The following is a 17,654-nucleotide window of genomic DNA, read 5'->3' on the forward strand; positions in this document are numbered from 1 at the left end:
TGGAAGCGGATTGCGTACTGAGTAAACTCTGTGGGGCCCACCGTCATTCACGCATTTTATCAAATCCATCCATCCATTTTATCATATAATTTTAGGGCGTTAAATGAAAAATTACCACACCACCTGAAACAGTGTGAATTGAAGTCTACCGTTGAAAAGTTCTCGGGGGCCCACAGAAGTTTTAGATCAAGATGATATTTGTCTCTTCCATTCATCCATGTCTTTGTGATATTATGAACAGTTTGGATGACAAATAAACATTAGTGGGGGCCTTTGAAATATTTCAACAGTGGAAACAATACTTCCCCTGTTTCCTTTGGTATGGTCTACTTAAGATTTTGATATACTTTATTTTTGGGCTCAACCCCTAAAATGATCTAGAAAAACGGATGGATGGTGTGGATGAACCATATGAGTTCACAATGGGCCCAACAAAGATTACTCAGTATGATAAGAGCACACCGAGTAACTCATTAGGCAATCCGATTTCCTTCTCACCCTACCACTAGCCAATAGCTAGTGGTGTGCTATGTGGGCCCCACCATGATGTATGTGTTTCATCCATGCCTTCCACCCATTCTTACCAATTATTTTATGGTATGAGCCCAAAACCAAGCTTGATCCAAATCTCAAGTGGACCACAAAGTGTTAATTGAATGCCCACCATTAAAAACTTCTTGGGAGCCACAAAAGTTTTAGATCAAGCTGATATATATCATTTCACTTCATCCAAGTTTGTGTAACCTAATCTATAGGTTAGATGTCAAATAACCATTATAGTGGACCCTAGGAGGTTTTTAATGGTGGACATTCAATCAAAATTTTTTCCATGGTCTGGTCCACCTGAGATTTAGATCTACCTCATTTTTGGGATCAAGACATTAAATTATATTTCAAAATGGATAAACAGCGTGAATAAAACACATACATCATGGTGGGGTCCACATAGCACCAAACGCTAACCACCTGGCTAGTGACAGCACAACTAGCCAAACCACGTCAGCGTTTGGATTGGAAGCGGATTGTGTGCTGAGTAACTCACCGTGATTTATTTAATTTATCCACTCCGTCCATCCATTTTAGCATATAATTTTATTGCATGAGCTCTGTAAGACCCGTGTCCTAATCCGTACTGTTCCGCTGGCTTCCGCGGTCCTTCCGGTCAAATTCCGGCAACCTTCGCACCGTATCCGGTGTTTGCGCACGATTCTAAGCCAGGTCCTGTACACCGACGTCGGCTCGATCCGAAACCTATGTCTTGGTGACCGCGTCGTCGCCGCGGTTCCAACGCCGTGACTTGCGCACCGAACCGATACCCAGGCAAGAAGATGCCGATCTGCGTTTATTCCGAAGAAACACCGCGCGTTGCAGATTTCGAGGGAATCTCTACAATTAGTCCCATCAATCAATCATTAATGCAAGCCTTACCTCAAGTACAACAACCCATCCCTCTTTCTCCTCAAAGTCAACTCTCTCTCTCTTCACCCATCCCTCTTTTACTCACTTTTCAAACCAACCCATGCTTCATTAATTACACCCATCACTCCATCACCTCATATCACTCCCATCCTCTCATTTTCTCTCTCATTTCTCAAATCTCTCCAAGCAACCCAAGCCTCTCACGTCCAACACTTCTCTCCCAAACCACAAGTGTGGTCCACCTTCTCATCTTCCATCCACACCTCTCATCTCTCATCCACACCATCTAAACCCCATCAACCTCCATCAAAGTTGAAGCTAAGGAGCATTGGAGTCTAAGGGACCAAGAAGAAGGAAGATAAGGTAGGTGATTTTTCATTATTTTAAATTTTAGGGCCCACTTGTTGGTGGGACCCATTTGGATGTATGTGACTTAATCAAGAGGGCCCATAGTGGCGGGGTTCCTCTATCTCATCGTATGTCTCTCTCTATCTCTCTCTTTCTCTTTCTTTGTAATGGTGTGGATCCCATCAATATGTGTTACATCTACCCCGTCCATCTACATCAGACGGTGTGGCCCACTCTATTACAGGTGATGATCCACACCATCCACTGTTTGGATGGGCCCAATGCATTTCTTTTTCTCTATATGTTATATTTTATATAATATGTATAATATTATATGTATTATATATATAATATAAAATATATTTATTATTGTATATATGTCGATGGGCCACATCCACGTGGGACCCACCACATTAATGAATTTATGCATGCCGTCCAGCGTCCCTGGACGCTGTACGTTGGCGAACAGTTAAGTGTAAACTGACATGGGCTGTACTAACGAGCTAGCCAAGAGGAGGGAGTGGTGGGCCACTCATGCAGGCCCCACCTTGATGTATATATAAAATCCAAGCCGTCCATTTTGTTCCCCATCTCATTTTAGGCGTTGAGCCAAAAAATGAAGTTGATCCCCTTCCTTGGCGGGCCATACCATAGGAAACAAGTTTCCTACCTTTGATTTACTCCCTGATGCTCCTGTATATTTGAAACAGCCCAATATTAGACTCTATGGGTTTGTATCAAGCCACAGGGACTAATGGCTGGTGTGGATCTTACTGAAGCGGGCCCCAACTGGGAAAAACCATACAAAAACAACTTTCCAAAAAAAAAAAAAAAACAGAAGCAGCAGCTGCTGCCGCCACTGACAACAGGCGCAGGCGCTGCCTGCACTGGACATCCTGACGGACAGACGGGCTGGGCTCACGGCCCCCAGCTGTGGCCCCACCTTGGTGCGTTGCGACCATCAACACCGTGCATTTGATGGGTCCCCATGGACTAGCCGTCCATCCCAAAAATCAGATTTATACGGAACTCATGTGGGCCACACCATTTAAAATCGTGTGAAGACATGCTTAAATATATAAAATCACTTGCTGGGGCCTACCTGAGTTTTGAACGTTGCTGAAACTTGGTCTGTACCGTCAGTTAGGTGGGACTCACACAATGAATGGGCTAGATTTGTGAACCACATTTCGGTGGGCCCCACATCCACCCCAGGTCCTGGTGACCTTATAAACAGGTTGGACGTCAAACGAACATCACGTGGGCTGCCTGCCCACGTAGGTTGGATGGCAAATAAACATTACGGTGGGCCCCTCCCTGGCTGCATGGCCCTGTGAACGGGTTGGGCGTAAATAAACATTTCAGTGGGCCCCTGGTCCACACGACCTATCAATAGATTGTATGGAAAACAAACATTACAGTGGGCCCATTTTGTATGAAAAAATAAATATTACAGTGGGCCCTATCGAGGCCCACGTGCCCTTATGGATAGATTGGATGATAAATAAAAACTACAGTGGGCTCTACCCTGGTCCACATGACCCCATGAACAGTTGGTTGGAAAATAAACATTATAATGGGCCCTAAGTTGGGTGGAAAATAAACATTATATTGGGCCCTAGGCTGGGTGGAGAATAAGCATTATGGTGAGTCCTACTTAGGACCCACCTATGTATGTATTGTAAACCACGCCCTCTATTAGTGTGGGCTCCATCATGATGTATGTGTTTCATCCAACTGTCCAACTGTTTTGGAGATAATTTAAGGCCCATTGTGAAGGCCCATCTTCATGTATTAGTGGTCCTTGTTGAGGCCCGCCTTGATTTGTATTAGGCCCATATTATGAGGCCCATTTGATGTACTGGAGGCCCACGGGTCAAGGCCCAATAGGGCATACATAAGGCCCAATGTAGTGTAATTCCACCATGGTATATGTATTGATTTTGTAACGGGCCACGCCTTGGGAGCAATGCTGGTTTGACGTCCACATTGATAATGTTGGTTAAATGTCCGCATTATAACTCTCCCCAAGGCCCACTGATAGGCCCATACTTGTGGTAAGTAGGCCGTCTAGGCCCATCTCCGCTATACACAGAGCTCATCTCTTTATACATGTTTAGTATAGATCCATGATTCATGATCATCCGCATCATATGTATGCCTGATGTGAGGAGTGACCGATCATATCCTATGCCTTCGGGCGGACTGCTTATGGGCTCCCTGATAGGCGGAGTTGCCTCATATAAGTGCATGGTACACGCAGGATTGTTGCATGACTGATAGTGTGACTCATGCACTTGCATTTGTGTGATTGTAGTTACTGTATGCCCTAGCAACTTCAGGGCCATAGCCTCCACAGACACCGTGGGTGGCTGGGTTGGATACCAGAAATGTTTGGTTCTAGCATACGGGCGCCATTAACGTCCCTGGGTGAAAATCCCTAAACCCGATGGTACCAGAGGATGACTCCAACGTCAAGACCGAGTGGATATATGAGCGCACGAGGGCCGAATACCAGGAGGCCGCATCTCCCACTGTGTCGTGGTCGGTTGGAAAGGAGTGTGGCCTTACTCGCCCAAGGGTAGGGGCAATACTAGGCTGAGTTTAACCAGCTCGCGAATGGTTCCGCTATCGACGTGCCGGATAGATATTGGCAGACTATTGGCTAGGCGGATAGTGAGGTTTCTTACGCTCACTTGGACTGTGCGGCTAGGAGAGCGACAGTGCCATTTGGAGTGTATTGAACCCCGGTGATTATCTAAAATGAGAACTGTACTGATACATGATGAGGATTGGCATGCTTGAGTTGCATCTTGCATCGCATGGCTGTGTTATGGCCGATAGCATTCATATCTTGCACCGCATAGCCTTGGTACGGCTGATTGCATTCATGTGCTCATCACTATGATTCTACATTACTTTGACCTTGCATTTTGAACACGCTTATATTGCGCACATACTTACACCACCCTCTAAGCTTTCTATAAGCTTATGCACGATTGATGCATGCAGGTGACGCCAGGACGCAGACGCAGCCATAGTCTCGCTGTAGTTGGAGCGTGCAGCCGAGCTTTTGGAGTTTTGTTTCTTTTGTTACATTGTATTTCCCCTTTCTGTCACATTGTACTAAAAAGTTTTTGATCATAGTAGATTTTGTGGTGGTGTTCTTGTGGTTATTGTTGTGGGTTATGCTTTTGTTATGCTCATTATGAATCAGACTGATGATTTGAAACCCTCCTTGCAGTATCCCAGGATCGGAACCTGGTGAATGGGTGCCGGGATCCGAGAATGGGGTTCTACGGAGGCTGTCGGCGCCGAATTCGGCGATCGGAAATTTTGTGAGCCCGGTTTTCAAGTTCGGGGCGTGACAAGCTCAAAAATGAAGCCTATAAAAATTTGAAGGGGACCACATCATAAAAAACAGTATGAATTGAACGTCTACCATTGAAAAATTTTGGGAGGGAACGGAAGTTTTGGATCAAGTTGATATTTTAGTTTTACCTTCATCCATGTATTTGTGACCTTATAAATAGGTTGGATGACATATAAACATCATTATGGGCCATAAGAAGATTTCAACGGTGGAAATCATTATTCTCATTGTTTCCTGTGGTATGGTCCACTTGAGCTTTGGATATGCTTCAATTTTGGACTCAACCACTGAAATGATCCGAAAAAACGGATCCACGGTGTGGATAAACCAAGTACATTCACTATGGGCCCAACCAAGTTTACTTAGTGCCATGAGAGTGAAACAGATTAGCTACTCCCCCTGCCACTAGCCATGTGGGCCCCACTATGAAGTATGTCTTTTATCCATGCCGTTCATCCATTTTTACAAATCATTTTAGGGCTTAATACCAAAAATGAGATGGATATAAATCTCAGGTGGACCACATCACATGAAAACAATAGTGATTGGATATCCACCATTAAAATCCTACTAAGGCCCACTATGCTCTTTATTTGACATGCAATCTGTTGATTAGGTCATACAGACCTAGATGAAGGGAAAAACAAAGATCAACTTGATCCAAAACTTTTATGTCCCCCAAAAAGTTTTTAATAGTGTACGTTCAATCAACATTGTTTCTTGTAATGTGGTCCACTTGAGATTGGGATATACCTCATTTTTCGGATCATACCATAAAATTATCTAGAAAAATAGATGGACGACAAGGATGAAACACATACATCATGATGGGGCCCACGGAACATTGACCACCAGCCATCGGCACACTTGAATATTGGATCCAGATCATTTTTTGCCCCATGTCCTAACATGATCTCAAAAAAATGGATGGATGGGGTGAATTTCTCACAAACATCATGGTGGACCCCACATAGGTTCTAACTAAGGATCTTCATGTGAAAGGCTGTAATGCCCTAAATTTCAAGGGTCGAGCAAAGCTCTACACCCGAGATCCAGCACATCACTTACGCAACATGAATAATGATGTTCAGATTTCATCCATATTAATGAGTTAAACATGAGTGCGATTATACCAAAACAACGTATCATACTCCAGATATAATTAAATTAAGCAAGCGGAGGTCTGAAGCATATGTATTTAAATATGAAAGTGTTTCACAAACTCTGGAGTATGAGTATATAACTGGGCTGAATATATACATGTGTTGTTTCAAAATATACAAAACGTGGAAGTGTAAGATATTCAACTAAGCCAATATCCCTGCAGTGTTTGCCCATCGGTACGAGATCTACATAGATCCGCCCGAGAGCTGAACGTAGGAGAACTCTTCCTCCTCATCCATAAAGTCCTACTTCGTTGCATAGACTTCATCAACACCTGCATCTAAACCAGAGTCTAGTTGGTGTTTTAAAACACCGTCCCAGGGTGGGAGTGAGTGGTCAACTTAGTGGTACTATAAGGCAAAGGTTAATATGTTATCAAGTCAATCAAGCAGTAATGATAAAGCAATACAACAATCATTTCCTAACTACTCTTGTTAATGCAGGAATGAAGTGCAAGTAATGATGTATGCCCTCGCACAAAGCTCCCTCAAAAGCGACTCCGACAACTAATTTCGCATATGACAACACTCCCTAAAGTGCAACTTTTACACCAAAAGTACATTCTAACTAATGTAATGCGATGCATGACCGTGTTAGCTGAGTACTTAATTAAGCTTATTCATACAGGAGGTTCGGGAAGCTAAGGTACCTCTCTTTATATCATTAATCTAAACCGAATGATCCATCTAGGGTTGTTAATCCTAGTTAATCACATACGATAGGCAAGTTGCAGGGCATCACTCCTAATGAAAAGCAGTCGATAGGAAAATTCAAAGTTTATACTCAAGGTCACTATGGGGAGGCTCGTCACCTTAGAGTAGGCTGACATCTCGAACACGGTGTCCCATACCACCATGCCCAGCTCACGAATCTAGGTTGTTCACTGGTCATAGGTCGACAGCTCGACCACGGTGTCTCATACCACCATGCCTGACTCATGAGTCTTAGCGAATCGTGGTACCATGGTTAAAACGGGCCTTTACATTGGTAAGTGGTACCTTAGATTCAAGCAGTGATGTCCATACATGGTAAACACACAATAGGCCGATCGGTTTGTTAGGCAAGTTTGATTAGTACGAGCACATACTGACTTAATCAACATGGAGCCCATAAACACTCCTTGTGGCCTAACCACTGTTGACAATCGTTGTGCAACCCGGATTCGTCGAGTTACCCAGTGTAGCGAGACTAATTCGGCCACCTGTACATGGACTGTTATCGATTGCTTGGACTATGTTGTAACCCCACTCTTACTCAAATGCAATAGGTAGACACAAGTGATAATCATGTCAACATTCAACAAACAATCCAAATAAATTCCTCATTTGAGCATTTCATTGAACACATTGATCATATTACCTAAGACTTACATGAAGGAAACTATACGTATGAATAAGGTAATTGAGAATCCTATCTCAATACTCTTAATAAATACAAATCATCAATCATTTCTCATTTAGACAATTTATCAAACACTTAAGTTACACTTCACCAAAAATACATAGACTAGATTAGTTACGACATATATTAGGGCAATTCCTTACACAAAGAGGTCATCATGCATATGACAAACATGATTCCTAGATTAGTAGTCATGGCAAGCACAAATCACGTTTACATGTTCATTCAAACATTTCAACAAACACATAGGATGCATGTTTTGTTCAATATAGTTTATACATGAAAAATATATCGAAATCGGCGTGTCTAAGACGATATGGTAGCAATCAAGTCAAACATAAATCATTAGCTGGCATTGAAAGCATTGAAAACCATAACCTAAACGTTTGTAGTCCGCATCTTTTGTTGGAATATTCGATTCGGACATGGTTTGAATTCTACGTTTCCAAAAACGGAACGTCGGACACCTAAACAATGAATAGGCTAGCTAGTTCGACGACTAATCAATATAGATCTCTACAACGATGCTAGGGTTAGGTTTCCTTACCTAAATCATAGCCGAAACAGATCGTGTAGCGAAATGGGGAGAGGATTCGGTTCGTGTAGTAGTGGGAGAGAAACACTGCAACGATCTCCCAAGATTTCTCTTCTCTCCTTACACTTTTCTCTTCTTTTCTCTCTTCTCTCTCCTAGGGTTTGGAGAAATTCGTATATGGGAGAGAGAGGCTGTGTGAGAGGCTATTTATAGGCCCGGTAGTGATGTTGGCCCCAGGGCCACTATATACATGGTTTTTATCCTTTGGGTAGCTGTTTTTGACAAACAGGGCTCATAGGGAGGCCCACTACTCACATACATCATAGGGTAAGTTCCCTGACAATAGATCTATGCCAGGATGTGATTTCGGTGTGATCGGACAAGCCGATCAACCGTGGAGGACCCGTGTCAGATCAACAGTCATACTTACTCGATCGAGGCCATAGTTATATGGATATGTGCAGAGAAATTTTCTTTTCCCATGGGTGAAGTTTGGTCAGAAATTGACAGTCTGAAATCCACAATTTTGCTTGTGAGTGAATGGCCCAATTCACTTAAGTTTTGGTTCATTTTCTAAAGGTATTCGCGTTTCTCACACACTTCACTCAGGGCTCAAGTTGTGTGTTTCTGGATACTATCTGGGCTCAATTCCCGCGAAGGTTGTCAAGCCCAGTAGGACGGACATAATCCTATAGTTTTGAGATCGTCGGACTCTCGACGTGCGGTCTAAGTCCGATAGGGAGTTTTAATGTACTCCAGAGAGCGACAGGCTCTTAGGATTTTTCATAGGTCTTTATGTAGTGTCGAGTCAGTGGTATTAATGGTTTTAGGTCTTCTCATTTGTGAAAATGGTGGCCCAAGCTTAATCCACTGATTATTTAGTTTAGCACTTAGCTAATTTTCGCCCAAATTACAACAGGATACGGTCCTTAGGTATTTCAGCCTGAGGTGGTACTCGGGTCTTTGTACGGATTTTTCTAAGACGTTATAAAGGCTTTGGTAGGAAATCTGGAAATGGATCGATTGGTGGAAGTGGATTGCATAATTGCATAGTAACTCAGTACTGAGTAAACTCTGTGAGGTCCACCATGATTTATATAGCTAAGGATCTTCATAATATGTGTTTTACTTTCATCCAGATGTACACAACTTTATGAATCAGTTGGATAGTAAATATACATCATGATGGCCCTGGGAAAGTTAAAATAGTGAGTATGATTATCTCTGTTGCTTCTTATAGTGTTCTCTACTTGAGCCTTGTATTTGTTTAACTTTTGGTCTCATTTTATAAAATGCAATGGAAAAATGGATGGGAAGGAAAGTTAATCACCACTTTCAAATGGTATGGTCCACTTGGTAATTGGATTTGTTTCATTTTTTGGGATAATGCCCAATATTGATTTGAAAGAACTAATAGATGGCTTGGATACTTAATATATACATCAAGGCGGCCCCCACAGTAACCCCACGTTAAGGCATGCTCCACTTTATGTGACAGAGTCGTGGAAGTGGAAGGGTAAAATGGTTTAGAACCGTCTCTAATGTAGATGGTCTCTGACTATCTCAGATGACCATTATAAGATGGCTAAGGACCGTCTCTAATGCAAACAGTCTTTGACTATCTAAAATGACCACTAAAGGACCGTCTCTAATGCAGACAGTCTTTGACCGTCTCAGATAACCAATATAAGATGGCTAAGGACCGTCTCTAATGTAGACTATCTCTGACCGTCTCAGATGATTGCTTATAAGACAGCTAAGGACTGTCTCTAATGCGGACAGTATCTGACTGTCTCAGATGACTGCCTGTAGGATAGCTAAGAACCGTCTTTTATTCAAACGGTGGATAGCCGCCTTTTCTCCGTAGTTACCGATGGACTCTGACCGTATTAAATGATTTGTTGACATTCAACATTTATAAGACAATTTTACTTCATATTAAAGACAGTTAAGAACCGTATGAAATTTTAGAGATGGTTCATAGCCGTCTTTAGACTAAGGGATTTTGCAAACGGTCTACAACCGTTTCAAAATTTATCTTATGTCTCCCTTTTTCACATAGTGGATAACTATCACTATGAGTAAGGCATTGACCCTCTCCAACTGTACAGATAATGCAAGTGGTGTACAAGCTGAAGACCCAGAAGACCAGTCCCTGACAGAAGATTTTGCTGAATAAAGTAGAAGAATAGTTTATGACTTAGTTTATTTATATTTCCGTTTCGCAACTCGGAACATTATGATAAGCTCCCATTGAGAGAGCATTTGACAAGTTTATTTAATTATGGAATAATAATTTCAGTTAATTTTATTCCTATGGATGATTACCTTTATGAATGCAAATGGATGTGATATAGATGAAAGGAAAATCAAGGCGAGACCTTGAGGCATCTAAAATTTTACATTATTAATACCCGAATTCCTCGAGCACGAATATAAACTCTAGCCGTGAAAATTTAGGATGTTACATATACTAAAAATATAAAATTTGAATTTAATCATATCGGATAATTCCTAACATAATTAGAATTAATTCCTAAGAAGACACTGAATAAAAAAAACTCTAAGATGAAAAAGATATGTGCGGTCCATTAACAATTTGCAATTGTATAAATTTTCAGTTTCAATATGCCTATTGCTGGTAAATTTTTTATACTTTTAGTTATTGAATTGTATTTTTATTTTTATTTTTATATTTCATAATCAAGTCTACTTTAACCCCACCAAATTTCTTTTCATTTACAATTTTAGAAAAAATCCTTAAAGTTCCATATGTTTTAACTACCTGAAACCAACGATTTTTTGTATAATTTCCAAAATGTCCTAAATTCAACCCCATTTTAATTTTGGTTTTATTATTTATTTATTTATATATAAAAATAGACCCATCAATCTTTAATCTGGCTTTTAAATCATTATAATTAGAGTTGTATTAAAGGTAATATGAAATTTTGAATTAAGCATACTAAAACTGCCAATTACTGAACAACGTTGTTCACTATTGAATAGGGGGTGATGGTGGCACCGTGGATGCAACGGTGACACCGTTGGGGTTTGTCTAGAAACTCCATTTTTTATGGTGGTACTGTGTGTAAGGCTCGTATCCTACACCGTACTGTTCCGTAGACTTTCGCGATCCTCCCCGTTAAAATTGGCAACCCGCGACGGGTAGATAGCATTTGCTCATGACCCTGAGTCGCATCCCGTCAACCTAGGTCGACTCGACCAGAGACTTGTACACTTGCGACCGCACCGCCGCCGCGGTTCCAATGTCGCGTCTTGCGCACCGATGCGATACCCAGGCTAGGAGTTGTGGGCCCATGTTTATTTCGAGGAAAACGCTACGCGTTGCGAATCCTAAGAAGAGAATCTCTATAATCTATGAAATCAGTCCCATCATCAATCAAGTACAACACCGATTCCTCTCTTACCAACAAGGCATGTCAACCCATACCTCTCCCATCCAAAGTCAACTCTCTCTCTCTCTCTCTCTCTCTCCCCATCCCTTCCTTACACCCATCACCATCTCTCTCTCCCATCCATCACTCTCTCTCTCTCTCTCATTTCTCTCTTCACTCCCAAGCTACCAAGGGAGCAACCGTTCAAGCCTGCCAAGGAGAGAAAGAACCTCAAGTGTGGCCCACTCCCTACCATTCAACCTCCCATCCTAGCCATCCAACCTTCATCATCTTCCATCAAATGGAAAGCCAAGGAGTTTAGGAATATAAGGAGCTAAGAAGGAGCGAAATCAGTGGGTGTTCATAGCACTAGATGGTGATTTTGATTTAGGGCCCACATGATTTGAGACCCATATTGATGTATGTATTAATACATGTGTTCGAGGAGCTTATAGTGGCGGGGGCCTTCCATCACTCATCTCTCTTTCTCTCTTTTTGATGTGTGGCCCACCTAATGATACACGTATGATGATTCAGACTATCTGATTGCGGGACCCACCTTGCTGCCCGTTTGAAGGAAAACCACAAATATTAGTTGATCTTTTAATGGGGTGGCCCACATGCGTGGACCCACTAGACATTAATCCAGACCGTCTGCTAGCAAGCGTCTAGGGTCTGGACGATTCATATGTGTGTGTGTGTGTTTATATATAATATAATATATATGCAATATAGCATATTTGTATAGCTGGTGGGCCCCACATGGGACCCACTAGATGTAGTGTTTCATCCCTCCCATCCACCGTCCAGTGGATTGCACGGTGGATAACCCACCATGATGTATGTGTTTTTACATCCACCCCGTCCACTGTTTGGATGGTGGAGACCCACTGCTGGTGTGTCTGATTCAGACCGTCCAGATAATGTAAGGTCTACCAAGGCGTGTGTGTTGTATCTACACCGTCCATCCAAGGGGCCCACATGATATATGTGTTTTATCCCTGCCGTCCAAGGGCCCCACACGATGTATCTGTGCCGTCCAAGGCAGTGGACCTGCTGTGATGCAGGTGTGGTATCCACCATCCATCCAGGCCTCCCAGGCCTGGAGAATGAGGCAGATTCTAATCTCAGGTGGGACACCATCCACCACGTGGACCCCATTATGACGTGTGGGTTTTATCTGCACCGTCCATCCATCTGGCTGTCCAGATGGTGGAGCTCACTGTGATGTTCACGTGCCATCCTCACTGTCCAGTTGCTGGACGGTGGGATGCACCGTGATGTATCTGAATTATTCATGTTGTCTGTCCACTGTTTTTGGACATGGGACCCACCCCACACGTGTGACACGTGTGGGCAGGTGGGGCCCACCTTGATGTTTGTGTTGCATATCCACACCATTTAGATAGGGCAGTGGGCCCTAATTGATGTATGTGTTGCACCTCCACTGTCCAACATGGACGGTAGGACTCACCCCGATGTATGTGTTCCATATCCATGCTGTCTATCTGTTTTGATGGTGCAGGGGCCACCTGCTATATGAGCTGGGACCACCTAATTGTTCAGTCCCACCTTGATGTGTAGGTTGCACATGCTGCCCATCCATTTTTTTTAGTGAATCATGGGCCTCCTCATGTATTGGGCCCAAATGATGAGGCCCACTATGATGCATTTAGGGCTAGGCGATGCGGCCCATTGTGAAGTGTATTAGGCCCATGTGATGTGGCCTATGTGATGTATTTGAGGCCAAATGGTGAGGCCCATTATGATATATGTAAGGTCCAAGTACGAGGCCCATTGTGATTTATTTAAGGCCCATGAATGAAGCCCATTGTGACGTATTTGAGGCCCAAGTATGAGGCCCAATGTGATCTATATGAGGCCCGTGAATGAAGCCCAATATGATGTATATAAATTCCTTGTGCCGAGGCCAATTGTGAGGTATATTAGGCCCGTGTGAGAGGCCTATTGTGTTGTATAAGACCCATGTGATGTAGCATAATTGTGATGTGATGAGGCCCATTGTGATTGTATGTGAGGCCCTTATGTGAGGCCATAGGCCCCACTATATGTTTGGCCCTATGTGGGCCACTCCTTGGGAGCAATGTTGGTTAAATGTCCACTTTGGTGGGCAATGATGGTTAAATGTCTACATTGTGACCTTCCCTTAGGCCTTGTTAGGCCCATTCTCATCATTCTCTAAGTGGGTTGACCCTAATCATTGAGCCTCATTTACATGATTTATCTATTCCCATTAGGCTAACCCAAACCGTTGGGCCCCAATTGATGATGGTGCCTTACACCATTCCTTGTAGAATTACCCACACCTTGGAGCTCACCTTGTGTATATATTGGGCCCTATATGGAAGTCCATTTTATTGCGCGATAGAGAGGGTAAGGAAGCCCACTTATTGTACTTAGACTTGGCTCTACCCTTGGTGGGAGATATTATGATGTCCCGTCCTTGTGATCACATGTGGACGACACACATGGGCGAAAGCTGATGTAGGCGGGGCCTACTGGGCCTGGGTGAGCTACCAGTGATTGGCAGGTTATTGTGCTGGTAGACTACTGTGCACACAATAAAGGTAGAACTTTATCCCACATCAGAAGCATTGTTCGATGTTGTGGTGGCTATACGTTGGATTCCTTCCTTAACTGTCATAATGCATTTTAAATCAGTGAGCTATGACAAAGCAGTCTATATCACCCCTTGCCGTAGATGGAAGTATGCAGTATCAGGTTTGGTGTATCCACCATTTTGAGCCTATCTTGATATTTGGACTAGATCTGCCATCCTTCTGTGGACCCCATCATTCGTATGCATGTTGTGAGGGATGATTGATTAAAGTATATGCCATTGGGTGGATTATTATGGGACTCCCTGAGAGACGGAGTTACCCCACATGAGCGTGTGGTACGTGCAGGTTTGATGCATGACTAGATGGTATGACTCATGCATCTCGCATTTTAGGATATTACTACTGTACGCCCTAGCGATATCAGGGCCGTAGCCTTCACAGACATATCATGGATGACCAGATGAGATACCGAAAATCTTTTTTACATGAGGTACTATAGATGTCCCTGGGTGAAAGTCCCTAAACCTCCATGGCCAGGAGACGCTCCAACGTTTAGACCGAGTGGATACATGAGCGCCCGAGTGCTAAATACCAGCAGGCCGCGTCTCCTACAATGTCATGGTAAGTTGGAAAGGGGTATGGCCTTATTCGCCTGAGTGAGGGGGCTATATGCTAGGTTGAGTTTGACCAGCTCGCAAATGGGTCTACTATCGACGAGCTGGGTAGGTATTGATAGACTAGTAGTTAGGCGGATAGTGAGGTCTTTTTCACTCGCTGGTTGTGCGATTAGGGAGGCGACATCCATTGTGGAGTGTACTTGACCATGGTGGTATCGTAGAGATGTACATTACTGATATGTGTACTTATTGAGCAGTAGTTGCATACTCATTTATTCATTCATTCACTATCCACTCGGGCTGGTGGTGCACAACTAATGGTTATGTGTACCTTTAAAATGGCCAGGATTTCAGTTGGAGTGCGTGACCAACCTGAGATCAGGAGTTCACTACATTAAGTCTAGCTATCCAAATTTAGGTATGAGACTGGTTTGGATAGAAGTCTCTTATGATGGACCCCACAGCTTGCGATACTACGTACTATCATCCCGACTTCACACTCCAGCTTGGTCATTTTATTCACACTGCATATTGCATTACATCCGCAGCATATGGCATTTTGGGTTGCTATGTTTCTGCATTTATATGGCCTAGATGAGGTTGACGGTATTCGTGGGCTCGCCAGGATTTGTATATTGCATTGTATCCTCAGTACATGATATTTGGCTTACTATGTCCCCGCATTGTATAACTGATCTACATTGCTTCCTCAGCATATGACATTGGCTTATTATGTTTTTACATCGCATAACCTAGATAAGGCTGATGGTATTTATGGACTTACCAGCATGTTTCCACATTACTCTGATGTTGCATACTTGACTTATCTTGCACACACACTTACACCACCCTCTAAGATTTCTATAAGCTTATACATGGTAGATGCGTGTAGGTGGCGTTAGGTCACAGCAACATTGAGCTTGGAGTGTGCAACTATCTTCTGGAGCTTTGATCTTTAATATATATATTTCCCTTTCAGCACTATATTCAACTGTTTATATTAGTGGATATGTGATAATGATGTTGCCTTTGTGATTTGGGTAAACTTGTGGTTATGCTTCTTACAAGATAAATGTATGTTGGAAATCCTCCTTGTAGGATCCCAGGATCGAAATCTGGCGTATGGGTGCCAAGAGCTGAGAATGAGGTACTACGGAGGTTATCGGCACCGGATTCGGCGAAAAAATATTTTCTGAGCCCGGTTTCTGAGTTTGGGGCATGACACTGTGGAATGGTCGGTGGTACCATAAAATGATATTCACTCTTTGTAAAATTCAAACTCCTACTCAGTTGGGCGGTTTTGGTGAACCCAAAATCACTCATTTTGATCCCAAACATGTGAATACATGCACAGACATGCACTCAAATAGAGAAATCAAAGTTAATGTCCATGGACATTCTATTCCCAAGTCAGCAAAAATTCGGAGTTCGTATCCACTCGTGATTTATCTTATAATTGGATTAGGGAAACATGATTTATCTTTGTAATTGGATTTTTTTGAATTCTCTAGTGTAATCTCACATTCCTCATCAGATAGATTTTGATCGTGGGTTGAATAATCATCGATGATGTAGTCCTACGTTGAGAAGTTAGTTAAAATAGTGAATCATGGGTAATAAAGTGACATGTAAGTTATAGGTTATGTGTCCTCATACCCGCTTATGCTAAATTTGATTTAAATGGTAATGCCCGCGTATTGAAAGTATGGGGTGTTACAGGGTGTCCACTTGCTTTGGCATTCAGTTGTACACCAACCTATACCAAAGAGGGGCATCTATAAACACCCCACCTTAAATACATTGAAACCCACTTGTTGATTTCATTTGATCGTTAGGTAAAGCAGCTGTCCCAAAGATGTCCCCCAAATTGGATCGACCAAGATTAGGGTGTACAAATAATGGGGTAGGGAAAGAAATACTAAGTTTCACCCACCACCATATAGGAATTAAAAAAATTGAGGGAATACCAAGCTAGGCTCACTTGCAAACCATGCATGAATTAATATACCTGGATACGATGGGGTGAAATCTGTATCCATGGATATGGATTATGCACCACTGTATCTAGGCTCAACTACTCCTTGCCTACCACAATTGTTGGCAACCATACTCTCGGCCAACCTATTTTCGTCGTAGTGGCCTTGAGGCGTTCCATTGGCTTCATCTGACTGCAATATATGGGTGTCATTCATCTATGTAAAACACCTCTCCACCAGACGGTCGGGGGAGAGAAGAAAGTGAAGCTTGAGGATATAGTGTTTGAGAGAGATTAGGAGGAGCAAGAGGTTGTCGACGCCCCACCAAAATTTCTTCTAAAAAAGGATTTAGGAATGACAACTTCCTCTTTCCATAGAGTTAGAAGATAATTAAATGCATGCAATCCTCTATTACCTCAGGAAACACTTTCTGACGCCCATTCAGTCTGTTAATAAGTCAAAAGCAATGTTATCATTCTGACTGCTGAGCATCTAAAGAAAATACTGAAGTTAACGAGTAGGTCAAAATCCAGGATATTTGGCCATCCCTTTTGATTAGAATGGGTATCAGATTTTCCAATTCCCCTGTTATATCTTGAATCAAATTATATTCCAATCCACACATTTTTACACACCACATGTACATCCACTCACGCTTTTATTCTTCTTTCATTTCTAAAAGGCCTACAAAGTATGGCTTAATCATGTTCATTTCCATTTCTTTATTATTATGCTTTTCTATTTTACCTACTTAGGCCCTAAAAAGCCTGCGAAGTATGACATAATCTTGCTTATTCATTGTACTTTACTTCTATCTTAAGTGCCTTCTATTTTGCCTTTT

The sequence above is a fragment of the Magnolia sinica genome, chromosome 1 (genome assembly GCF_029962835.1).
Source record: "Magnolia sinica isolate HGM2019 chromosome 1, MsV1, whole genome shotgun sequence".
Lineage (NCBI taxonomy): Eukaryota > Viridiplantae > Streptophyta > Magnoliopsida > Magnoliales > Magnoliaceae > Magnolia > Magnolia sinica.